This window comes from Triticum aestivum, chromosome 2B (assembly GCF_018294505.1).
Source record: "Triticum aestivum cultivar Chinese Spring chromosome 2B, IWGSC CS RefSeq v2.1, whole genome shotgun sequence".
Classification (NCBI taxonomy): Eukaryota; Viridiplantae; Streptophyta; class Magnoliopsida; order Poales; family Poaceae; genus Triticum; species Triticum aestivum.
In genome coordinates, this window is record NC_057798.1 from 195,320,650 (window position 1) to 195,333,058 (window position 12,409).

Genomic DNA, 12,409 nt, shown 5'->3' on the forward strand with positions numbered 1-12,409 from the left:
AAAAAAACAACCTCTCTGCGCTGATTGGGTGATTCCTTTCTCACGAGCTTCGTGGCCACAAAAGCTGCCGCCACAAACTCTGACTCCGGCTAGATCCAGTGCTCTTCTGCGCCACCGCTCACCATCCCATTCCCCCTTACTGCTTTTCTCTGTTCTTGTCCCGCGGCGAGTTCCTCCGTGCTGCCGCTCAACCTCCCGGCTCCGCCTTACTGCTCTCCTCCGATCCCCAGCCGCCGCGACGTCCTCCGCTCCCCTGCTCACCCGCTCATGGGCTCGGGAACCCCTCACTGCTATCCTCTGATCCATTGCCGCGGCGACGTCATCCACGCCCCTGCACGCGCCCCCGCAGGAACCCTAGCCGCCATGGTTTGCTAGCGCGGCTCCCACGTCTCCTCTCGTTTGTCTGCCCACTACCCCGCGTGCGGCTGCCGGCTCGGGCTCGGCCGTGCTGTTCCACATCGAGTCCTTGACCGTCCTGTTCCACATCCTCGACTACCTCGACCGATGGCAGACGGTTCAGTTTTCAGTAAGGCCTTCCTCCTTCGAATAATGTTTGCACAATGTTGAGATAATGGGAACTGACCCGGATCAAAAAATGATTTTGAAGCAGCATACATCATTTGGACTTATTGATGGATTCTTTCATTTTCTGCTAGATTTATTCAGCATATTCTTGACAAATTTACCCTGTTTCCTAAAGATTATAACACAGTAAGTTCCATGTAGGATGTTCAAATTCCAATCTGTTTATCTACAGGCTGCAGAGACAACAACGCTTCTGTGGTCACAGGCTCAAAATTACCGCCTGTAAGATCCCTTGTGTTATTACTATATCTGCTACCTTTATGTTGTACCAGAGATCTTCTCTAATAGCAGACAATTAAAATAATTTGCAATAAATCATCAGTGTAACACCTAGAAGCATATTGTCACCCCAGTTTTAGATGTTCAGGGATGGACTCTTTTCTTCTGTGCTTGAGCGATTCACCACTTGTCTGTACTCTATACCCATTGATTCGGGAATAAATTTTGTAGCATTTCAGCAATAGTTCTTTCTTGTGATGCATTAGGCTGTAATTTTCTTGATCCTATGTGCGTGGATAATTAATCAATATCTTTGTGAGGATGATCATGGTAGATTAGTTAAATAAGTCGATGGTACCTCCAGATATCCTAGTTAATAGTCTATACATGAACATGTCGTCAAAGAACATTTCTTCAAGTATCAGTTAATAGGCGAGCAATATTATCTATAACATCATGATTATTTTCAAGAGACAAAAAAAACTCTCCTTATTAGTGTTATGAATCCTTACAGATTTCTGTCACACGCTTGTGTAGTACTATAGGAATAAGCCCACATGCATCTATCTGTCCTAATATTTCTTTTTATTGTATAATCTTTAGTTTCATCTTCCCTCACAGGTTCTGAAGTTGACTACGTGCTTCAGCCAACATGTGTTTGTTTGTTCTTTCTCTTAACAGGTATATCTTCTGGACTTGTGCATACTGCAATTAAGAGATATAAAAATCAACACTTATATAAAGAGGCCCTAAAAATAATTTAAAGCCTCTGGAAAATTTAAATACTGAACTATGTATGTATAATCAAGATTATTGGTTACCTATTATCATTTAATTGGTTCCAGAATTCATATCATTGTTCACATATATAATGTTTAGATAATCATTTCTGTAGTAAATACATGCTGATGGTTCAAAATGAATAGGCTCATCCAATTGTTCAAACATCTTAGTGTTTTAATATGCAGCTTCTGATCTGAACGAGTTCAGAACTCGTGCAAGCCGCAGCTGAGACAATAGAATGTTATCAGTTTGCAGGAATTTTCAAGACTTGAAGTCTCTGTGTTTGTACTTCATAGCATGGTGATGTCCCATCTGCTAGTGTTTAGTATGATGATTCATATAGTAAGGTTATGCAAGATGCAAAATTTATTTAGTACACAGATATAGGTTGCATCTGCATTTTTATTAGTAAACTCCTGTTGATTTTTTTTGTATTCACATTATTAGTTAGCCCCACTTCTATATGTAAATCAATGTGTAAGTCATATTTGTGAGCATGTATCACAATACCTAATTTAGACACACCCAAATTTAGCCAGGTGCGCATTATTTTCTTTTAAGTACAATATCTACATGATTTTTTAAGGGGTTCCTCGTGTCTTACTTAGTATGTTCTTTTGAGGTTTATGTTACTCAGTCGACATATAACATTTTGTTCATAGGAAAACAAGAATCAAAAGTGTTTGTCAGATGTAGGCTAGTACTCTCCCTTTTTTTGACAGAATAGTACTATTTCTTTCTACATACAGAGCTAGTAATGTCATGACCCTCAACCTTTCTTTGCCTTCGCCATAACTTTCTGCTCTATTGATACTCTGTATCATAAGTTACTAATCTTATTCCTTTGTTTTTCTAGATTGCCAAGATAAATTCAAGATGCATGGATGTTGATTGCAAGGTCAAGAATGGCTGTTTTACCAGATAATTAGAATGCCGTTTTCAAGTGTAATGTTTCAAACAATATAGTTGATTGAATGGTCAAGAATTTGGCTAGTACTAGATGGTTTCACATATGTAATATTTGTATCGTGTTCTTTGTAATGCAATACATTCTTTTTAATATATTATGAGGATTCCTGCTTATTGTATTCTCGCTTCTATCCATCTGCATTGGGCTAATAATTTTGGTTCATAGTATATAAGATACCATTAAATTGTTTACATATGTCAAAGCATCTAGCCGTTGCAATGATATGGCATGTCCATTTGAAACTCATTTGTGTGGGGTAGTCACCAACGCATGTGAAGCGTTGCTATGCTTCAGCTCTATACGTTGTTGTTTTGCAACGCTTCTACACGTGGTTTACCAACGGATGTATATATGTTGTTGTAGACCATTGCAACGCCACCAACGGCAACGCATATTAATCCGTTGGGGTAGACCTTAGCAACGCATATATGGACCTACGACAACGCATCGATGCGTTGCTAAAGTGTGGACTTTTTGCATCGTGGCCGACACGGAGCTCATCTAAGGGCACGCATCTTCTACACCTCCATGAAGCTCATCCGAGGTGGGGCTCCGTCAACCACCGGCAACATGGAGCTTGCCCAAGGCGGGACACCTACACCGCCATGGACAGGCAGCCCATCAATGTTGGGGCACCATCTACGCCAGCATTGACGTGGAGCTTGCCTTAAGCGGGGCTTGGTCGACACTACCATCCACGCGGAGCTTGGCCAGGGAAGGGCTCGGTCTACACTGTCGTCGATGCGGAGCACGCCCAAGATGTTGTGCAATCTACGCTGTTGGACATGCCTAAGGTCGCCATATACGCCATTGGAAAATGAGCCTTCCTGAGGTGGGAAGAACATTTACCCTGTCGCTGACATAGAGCTTTCCTAAAGGGGGGCGACATCTACACCAACACAGAGCTCGCCCAAGGCGGGCGTACCTTCTACACCGCCACTGAGGCAGAGCTCAATCTCTACACTTTTCCTGACACGAAGCCAGTCCAAGGCCACCTTGCATGGTTTCATGCTAATCCTGCGTTGCCGCTTTTTGAGGCAGCAACATCGTCAACATCTACCCCAACATCCACATCGGCACACATCATCAACATCCTCCTAGCACCGGCGAGGCTATGCTAAACACCACCGACATGTCTTTTCCTGATGAAGCAATCCATATCTTGCCAGGCACCGACGAGGCGAAGGCAAGTCATCCAGTCCGACACCGACAAGGCAGACACCACCAGGCCGAGCACCGACGAGGCGAAGACCGCCCACTTCATCATAGGACAATGACAAGACGAAGGAATACGGCTAAGCAGAGCCGGAGTGATGGGCGTACTGCTCTCCCTTTTCACTTCATCACCACATCCCCACCAACTACTACCCTCAAGCTAACGGCGCGATCGAGGCTTTCAACAATACGCTCGGCAAGATACTCAAGAAGACGGTGACAAGGAATCATAGAGACTGGAATGACCGTATCTTCAAGCCCTTATGGGTGTACCGTGTCATAGTCCGTACGCCAATACAGGCGACTCTGTTTTCTCTCGTTTATGGGAGTGAGGCGGTCCTACCACTAGAGGTTCAGCTACCCTCTTTGAGGGTGGCCATCCAAGATGAGCTCACCCAAGACGAACAAGTACAACTGCGGTTCCAGGAGCTCGATGCCCTTGAAGAGGGGCGACTTCATGCCCTACAGAACCTGGAGCTTTACCGCCAGAATATGGTGAGAGCTTACGACAAGCTTGTCAAGCAACGCGTCTTCTGAAAAGGCGAGTTGGTCCTTGTGCTTAGGCGGCCCATCGTCGTGACGCACAGGACGAAAGGCAAGTTCGAGCAAAAGTGGGAAGGGCCATACGTCATCGAGCAAGTCTACGACGGGGGAGCATACCAGCTCGTCGATTCCCGGGAGTCCGACCTATGCCCCCAATCAACGGAAGGTTCCTCAAAAAATATTTTTCTTAAAATTTTGCCTCTTTTGCTTTTTCATTGGGGAAACTTTTTCTGTGGGCTTTCGGATCCATGATGCATTCTCCTTAGCATTTCATGGATATATCTAGTTTTCCCCATTTTTTTATGGACTAAGTCCAACAAAAAATGGCTTTCCCCTATCACACTACGCTGTTCATTGAAGTTTCGGCTACCCTAGGACTTGTTGGAGGGCGGCACAATGTGTCGATTTGCAGGTGGAGCGGCTCCTATGCCCACAATGCATGACACGTACCAGGTGTATGCTTCCGAAGGCAGCAGAGATGATTACTTGGGCACTTCTGAGTATTGAGAACCCACGCTCTTCATGTTTCCCGGCATGCCTCGTGTTCACAGAGACTCGCACTCCAGGGAAGACTATAGGAAAAGATCATGGAGGGCTTCCTAACTCAACACAAGTTGGTTTGGTGCGTAGTCACATGGCAACCCTGGGGCGCGCCACCAGAAGCCCCAGATAATGTGCTAGAGGGTTTTTCCTAGTCCACAGAGGTGAACAGTTCCCTTCCAAGTTCTCAAGGTGGGTCCCGAAGAATCCTGGAAGAAGAATCCCCAAGAAGTTTGAGCCGAATGTCAAAACAAGTCAGTGAAGTCTGCGGCCAATCAATCATCCACGTGAGCAATAAGATGAAATTCTGAAAGTACAAGAAGCAAATTCAAGAAATAAAATCCCAACAGTCAAAGAAGCAATCAAGCGGTCCCAAGAAGTAAGGAACCCACTAGAAGGAAGGCGGGAGGTAACTGTTCACCACCCCTCAATATGCATGAAGAAAAATCGCCAAGCCGTTGTCCCAAAACCATTTACCCTGAACTTATCACACCCAAGTCTCTGGGTTCATGGGGCGTGTGCAGGGGGCATGCTGAGCTGTGGGAGCCCTCAGTATGATGATGGGCTAGAGTGTGAATTTTTGTTGCCTCTCGGAAGCATCCCGAAACACGGCGTCTTCATACACGTACACCAAAGCTATTTAAGTTGTTGAGTTGCAATCGTCAAGGTCTTTCGACGGTTCCCAATGACAAGTCCTTCGGTAGCCTTCTCAGATATCACGCGTATAGCTCGTGTATAACGGGAAAGCCAACATTTTAAAACCCACAATTTTTTTCCCTTTCTCTTTTTCGCCTGTTTTCGTTGGTTCCTAGTTGTGCTCCTCAAACATCTTTACAGCCGTGGAGAGGCACTCCCTGTCATCGTCGACGGCTTTCCGACAACAACCACTACATCAACTTACATCATGGGTGTTTGGGGGCAGCAATACCCATGTGTCCATGACAACGCCGAAGACACCCCAGCAAGCAATGGGCTACACCGACATGCACGATGGGCACCAGAAGGCAATACCTGCGCTCACAAAGGTGGCACCGAGATGTCTTTGTGGCCCCGTCTCCAACAACAATGAAGCATGGGGCAATATCGACCCTTCAATCATTCATAAGGCCGATGGCATTCCGACGTACCACCAAAATTGCCTCGCCATGAATGGTGTGGCGATTCTCGATGAAGGAGAGCTGCCGACGGTCTACCGATGCCCCGCCTACATCAACGCATAAAGATCATGGGAGCAGTGCAACACGCCAGTGCGGCCAACGTGAATCTGTGAAACCCTCCAGTCTAGTCGGTTGGCACTGCAACAGCAAGGCGGTCGCGACAAGATTGGTAAATTTTGCTTATTCTTGTTTTCAGGATAAGGCATGTTATTTCGCCATGGAATGAAGACGAGACAGGGTTGCCTCGTTGATTAGCATCGTGCCTGTTATACGATCCAACGAGCTCCTTAAAGAACATATCTGTGGATGGACATACCTACACTAAGACATGTCGTTACTAATCAATCGGCTTCGAAATGGCGCGCACGCTCGTCACGGAGATGTGAACTCTGAACCGTTTTTTCAGGCTGCATATGAATCATGCGCCAAGGAAAGAGCGAGAAATTTTCGTCGAGTCAAGCTCGAGTTGCTTCGCGCTCAAGCTCAACTCGACGAGGGGGCATTTGTTCGACGGGTTTTTATGCACAGCTGCATAATATAATAATTTTATTAGTGAGTTTTGGTGCAGGGCAATTTATATGCAGAGGTAAGTACAAAATTGTTTTAGCATGGCACAAGCGTGCATGGCAAGCTCCCCACGTTCTTGCACATGCACGTGCATGAAATCAAACTTGGTACAAGTAATACGTGTGCATGCATGTCCTGTCCACATGCACGTAGGGTATATGTAGTGGTCTAGCATTGTACATATATGTATTCGGTATTCGGGTGTCTCGATCGGCCGGCAAGCTCGCGTGTATACATACCCGAATACCTGTTCATGTGTATACATCATGTATGTATGTATTTAAGTATCTACAGGCCGTTCGGCAAGGGCACACCTACGTATCTGAATACCCGATATACATGTACTACGTATCCTTCTTTTTGATGTTCGGACAGGTACATAAAATATGTGTGTGTCTTGATGGGTGTGAACTACATCTAGCACGTACGAGGATTGGAATTATATGACCGAGGGCAATCGGATCCATACATATATTCGGCAAGCCATCAGAGTTTTGGAAACAAATGCAACCGACCTCAAGGATTGTCAAAGAAAGGCATATATGAGGGTACGTATCAGATAAGTTTCCTAGTTTGGTGCAGGCTTGTGCGTCAAGAAGAAACCATGGGAAGGAAACCTCTACTCGGAGGCTGCAACGTCGACTCGCCAACAAACCCTAGCACCTCAGCCTATAAATACATGAGGAGGCAGAGCACGGAGGAGGCTCAGGCAGAAAGGAAAGCCCACGCAGCCAACAAGCCAGAACCCACGCAAAAGAGCAGCACGGCGGCCGCGGAAGATGTGCCCAATGCAAACGAGGTTTTGAACTGGAAAGGCAGGAGAAGAAGAGGCGTGGGAGGCAGCATCGACGAGAGGAGAAGCACCCGTGGTGCAGCGTCAAGGAGATCCGGCGGACGCGCACCACGTCGGAGATGGCGCTGGCTACGTTCCAAGCTATGTGATGGGCCGACGGCTGCGACGGGGGCGCTGCAAGGCGCGGCCTACGTGTTCGCTGCCACGTGCTGATCGCAGCGGCGCCGGGCGGAAGCTTCGCGACAGTAGAGAAGAAGAACGCGTCCGCGGGGACGGCGGCAGTGGCCGCGTTGCCGATGGCAAGCAGACACTCGGCGAGATGAAGAACAGGCAGCAACGCATGCCTTGCTGACTCCTTTGATATATAGTATATATGTGTGTGTGTTTTTGTCAGTCAGGTTTCACGCGAGAGGCACGCGGGACGGCTCGCGCACTAGGAGGGACCTGCCACCGCAACGAAGGGAGACCCAGGAGATGCGCGCCCGTGGTGGTGGCGTTCAGAAAATCTGGATGGATATGCCACCCAGCAAGAGATGACGTCCGCAGCTGCGGCAACGGTGCGGCCGATCAGACGATGCCCTCATCTATTTGTTTGTTTCTTTGTCTCAATGTTTTATCAGGTTTCATGGGAGGCGCTCGCACCCTCGACGACACGCACCTGTGGTGGCAGCATCGGGAGAGACCGCAGAAAGAGGAGAGAGAACTCACCACATCGCAGCTAGTCGGCGGAAGATCACGTCGCAGCAACCCACCTATGCAGCCAACGCACCAAGACGCACGCAGTGCCGTGTATCATTGAGGAGACGTGCCCTGGCGGCAGCTTCGAGGTATCGAGGAGAAAGGACGCGCCCGTGGCGGTGGCACGGGCGCCGAGCATCGGTGTGGCAGCCGCCATGCACATATGAGGATGTACTCCAAGTGGGTAACCGAGCATCCAGGAGGGCGCATACACCATGCGCAACGACGCTACAATAATTTTTTTTTTCTGTGTTATCATCTATTTTGCAGAATGACCTTTGCACGACGCGCCTATCAGAGGTGGCCGAGGACGATGCAACGCTCTTCTTAGGAGCAGTTGAGGAGGCGAATGACGCGCCCAACCAAGGTGCCCGCGGAGGAAGAGGTGCTCTTCTTATACATGTTTCGTCGAGGCGGCGGACGACGCGCCCAGCGAAGGTGGCCGCGGATGAAGAGGCGCTCTTCTCGTACCAGGTGTTGTCGAGGCGGCGGACGACGCGCCCAACGGAGGTGGCCGCGGACGAAGCAGCGCTCTTTCTCATACCAGATGCAATGAAGACGGCGGCGCCCTCGCGCACACGAATGCATGCTAGAACAAGGTGGTCATCGCCTACTTCTTCAACCCCGGTGACAAGGAGACAAGGAGCTCGCCGCAGCCACCGCCATCAAGCCGGTGCTGCAGAAGATAGTGTCGTGGAGCTTGAGGGACGCTGCCAGCGTCCACTTCGTCAAGATAGTGACTCGGTGGATGGCGACATGGAGCTCGCCCGGACGACGCTCCGTCGTCTTTTTCATCAAGACGACGCCATAGAGGACGGAGACGTGGAGCCCAAAGATGCCGCCACCGTGCAATGGAGGATGGAGGCGCGGAGCTCGCCAAGACGACGTCCATCATCAACATCAACAAGCTGGTGCTGCGGTGGACGGAGGCGTGGAGCTCGCAGGACGACACCACCGATGTCTACCTCATCCAGACGGAGCGCGCGACGCGGAGTCCATGAAGATGACACACGCCCCCGGTGCTGCCCGCAACATGGAGCCCACGAAACGAAGAAGATGGTGCTACGCGATGACACGTCTTCACCGACCCTTACCACGATCATGTGATGTGTTTCCTTTGTCTTGGCGGACCACCGAATACGGCGTCCAGGCAAGATGAGGTGCACTCTTCATGGCGTACAACACTCGGCGTAGAGGCAGCGTCCCCCTTGTCTTAGCAGACCACCGAATACGGCGTCTAGCTAGGACGGGGTATCAACCGCACCTTTCCATGATGTCACCTTTCTTCGGCACCGCGATGCTTTGCCCTTGTCTTGTTGGAGCACCGAATACGGCGTCCTGCCGAGACAAGGTGCACTCTTCATGGCATAAAGGTTTCACCATACAGGCGGTTTGCTCCTTGTCTAGCAGACCACCGAATACGGCGTCCAGCCGAGACAAGGTGCACTCTTCATGGCATAAAGGTTTCACCATACAGGCGGTGTGCTCCTTGTCTAGCAGACCACCGAATACGGCGTCTAGTTGAGACGAGGCATCAACATGCCCCTCTAAGACGTTACCTCTGACGGCCTTGTGTGGCGGAGTCTTTGTCTCCGCAGATTGCCGTAACCTCGTCCTCTTGTCGAGACGAGACACCAACCACACCGGCCATGCCGATGCGAGCGTGCGTTGGTTTTACACTGACGATAATATCCACAAAAGAATACTCCCGTGAGGCAACCCCTTGCGTACCCCGACGAAGCCGCTACATCGTCAAGAAGTCTGAGCCGAGCAGGACCCATGCAACTTCAACACCGACTACATCAACACTGTCAACACCGGCTGGGCGCGACGGCGAGGGCGGACGTGGCCAGCACAAAGCCATGTTTTGAGCGGCACATGTACCGACGAGGACACGGGCTTTGCCGCCGCCCACACCTACACACGCCATCATCATCATGCATAGAGAACGCGAAGCGAAGACGACCACACGGCTTAATCGGAGGTATCTCGCGGAGCAACCCGCGGGAGTAATTAACCGGGAGCTTTTCGGGGCCCCGGGAACCAGGAGACCGCACATCGCCATAGTCAGGCAGGCCGCGCTAGTAGGCCACGGAGCACAACCATTTTTTATGGGATCTTTTAATTTTGTTCATCCAAAGAGATAAATGAAATACTTGTTTCCTGTACCACTTTTCTTTGTGTACTACGGTACACTGGCACGCCCGCATTTTTTTATTGTTCCCCGGCGCATGAGAGAAATCCATACTCCTTCCCTTTCCTTCATCCCGAGCGTTTTAAGATTTTTCTCGTGTCAAACAAATTGGCACGCCCGGTGGGACCTGGTTTTCCTCCCATCTTTGCTTCGTTGTGGTCATCGAAATCGTCTTCACCCATCTCCCAGTTTGTATAGCACGGTGCATGTTAAAGAATCGGCAGGGGGCTCCGCTGATCAAGGTGTGTTTCAAGATGGTGGACTTTCCCGTGGCAGCAACTCGAGCCGGTGGTGATTCAACTTGGATCAATACCGTCCATGACCGTCATCGAGCTTGGCGCCAAAGTCTACGTGCACCAAGTCTCGAAATCTGCTTAGTTTCAAACTACGAGTCCAAGAAGGTGCAAAGGCGGGCAACACCCAAGGCAAAGAAGGTGCATCGTTGAGCTTATGCTCAAGCCTCGCCCTATTGAAGGAGTCAACATGGGAGGACATCCGTGGAGATGTGGAGGGAGCTCAATGCCTCCGCTATAATACCACCAACAGGCGAGCAAGTGCGGCTTCCCTTCACGCCTCTACCGCGGCTTCACACTCGGAGCCGCCAACACACCATGGTGCACCGAGGTCAAGCTGCATGAAGGCTTGGAGGCCATCTCCCACAACATGCGTAGGCTCATGGTGAATACTTGCTTGTCCAAAAGCCCATATCCTCTACGCAACTATAGGTGTGCAAGTCCCTATAGTCTCCATCAACATCGATGAGGTGCATGGGAGGCATGCCTCCACAACCTGGCGGTCGATGGACGATCATTTCGCAACGACAATAGGTTCTCTATCCTCTCCTGCAAGTCAATAACACTAGGTGGCCAGGATTCAAAGCACGGATCTTCACCAACTCTAGGAAAATGTGAACAATATCCTTAGGCAGCACCACTATCAAGAAGCGCCGAATACTTCATCAATGCAGGTTGCAGGTATGATGAGGCGCCATTCCCCAAGTCATTGTCCTCAACATGAACGCCTCGATGACAGTCTTCACCAACCCACCACTTGGAGCGGGGGCATCCTAACAGGCCCCCACGTTGGAACCGGTGGTGAAGACATCAAGATGATGAGAGGAAGCCTAGACCTACTCAACGATGGCGGCCATGGGACCCTCCATGGCAAACACTTCAACCACGACTTATGTCCCATTCTAGGCGGGGAGCTCGGTCACAACTCACAAATCTAGGTGACGGCGGACAAGGCTACATCATCCACTCAGTACCATGCGCCACCCGGGCCTCTGCAGGCGAAGGGTCGTCAATGCAGGTGCCAACTGGGGCTCGCCCGAGGTGATACGAGGCACAACCAAGATGGGGTTCCATCCACACCATTGTTGATATGGAGCTCGCCCGAGGTGGGGCGCCATCCACCCCACCACCAACGCGGGGCTTGCCCAAGGCGGGACCCATCGACATCACCATCGCCGACATGGAATGACCCCAAGGCGGGGCACCGTCTACACCTCCGTCAACATGGATCTCCATCAGACATGTTGCCATTTGCAACTCCCGCACCCAAGGTGGCGCGACATCTACACTGCCTTCATCGCGGAGCTTTCCCAAGGCGGGGCGCCATCTACACCTTCGTTGACGTGGTGCACCCCCAAGGCGGGGCGCCGTCTACCTTCGTCAACACAAAGCTCAGCTAGGCGGGGATCCCTTTTCACCTCCGTCAACACAGATTTCGGTGAAGATGGGGCACCATCTATACGTCGCTACCAATGCGGAGCTAGCTCAAAGGTGGAGCACATTCTACACCACCATCGACAAGGAACTCGCATAAAGTCGGGTGCCATCTACATGTCCTCGGATCCTGCCCGAGGTCGGTGACACTACAACAAAAACCCACCTTTAACAACGGATATGTAGCAACGAAACATAACATGTGTTGTGGGTGGTCCACCACCTCCCACCTCCCACGAAGAGGTAACCTTCCCGTACTCATCTCCACATTATCTGGAAGTACCACCCCCTCCAAATATCACGCAACAAAAAAGAGTGAAATCTTTTATATCAACAACCTCTCTGCGCTTCTCTCTTCTCTTCTTTCAAAAAAAAAAA

The 12,409-nt window shown here is 50.0% G+C and overlaps 2 long non-coding RNA genes across 2 annotated transcripts in view; both read left to right on the forward strand.

Annotated features, from left to right (window-relative positions):
* Positions 1-12,409, forward strand: part of LOC123044314 (uncharacterized) — a 38,341-nt gene that overhangs the window by 14,247 nt on the left and 11,685 nt on the right. The gene's annotated exons all lie outside the window — the stretch shown is intronic.
* Positions 7-2,670, forward strand: LOC123044313 (uncharacterized). The gene is made up of 4 exons (XR_006419969.1): positions 7-526; positions 727-807; positions 1,426-1,485; positions 2,444-2,670. It is a non-coding gene; the product is annotated as an uncharacterized lncRNA (long non-coding RNA).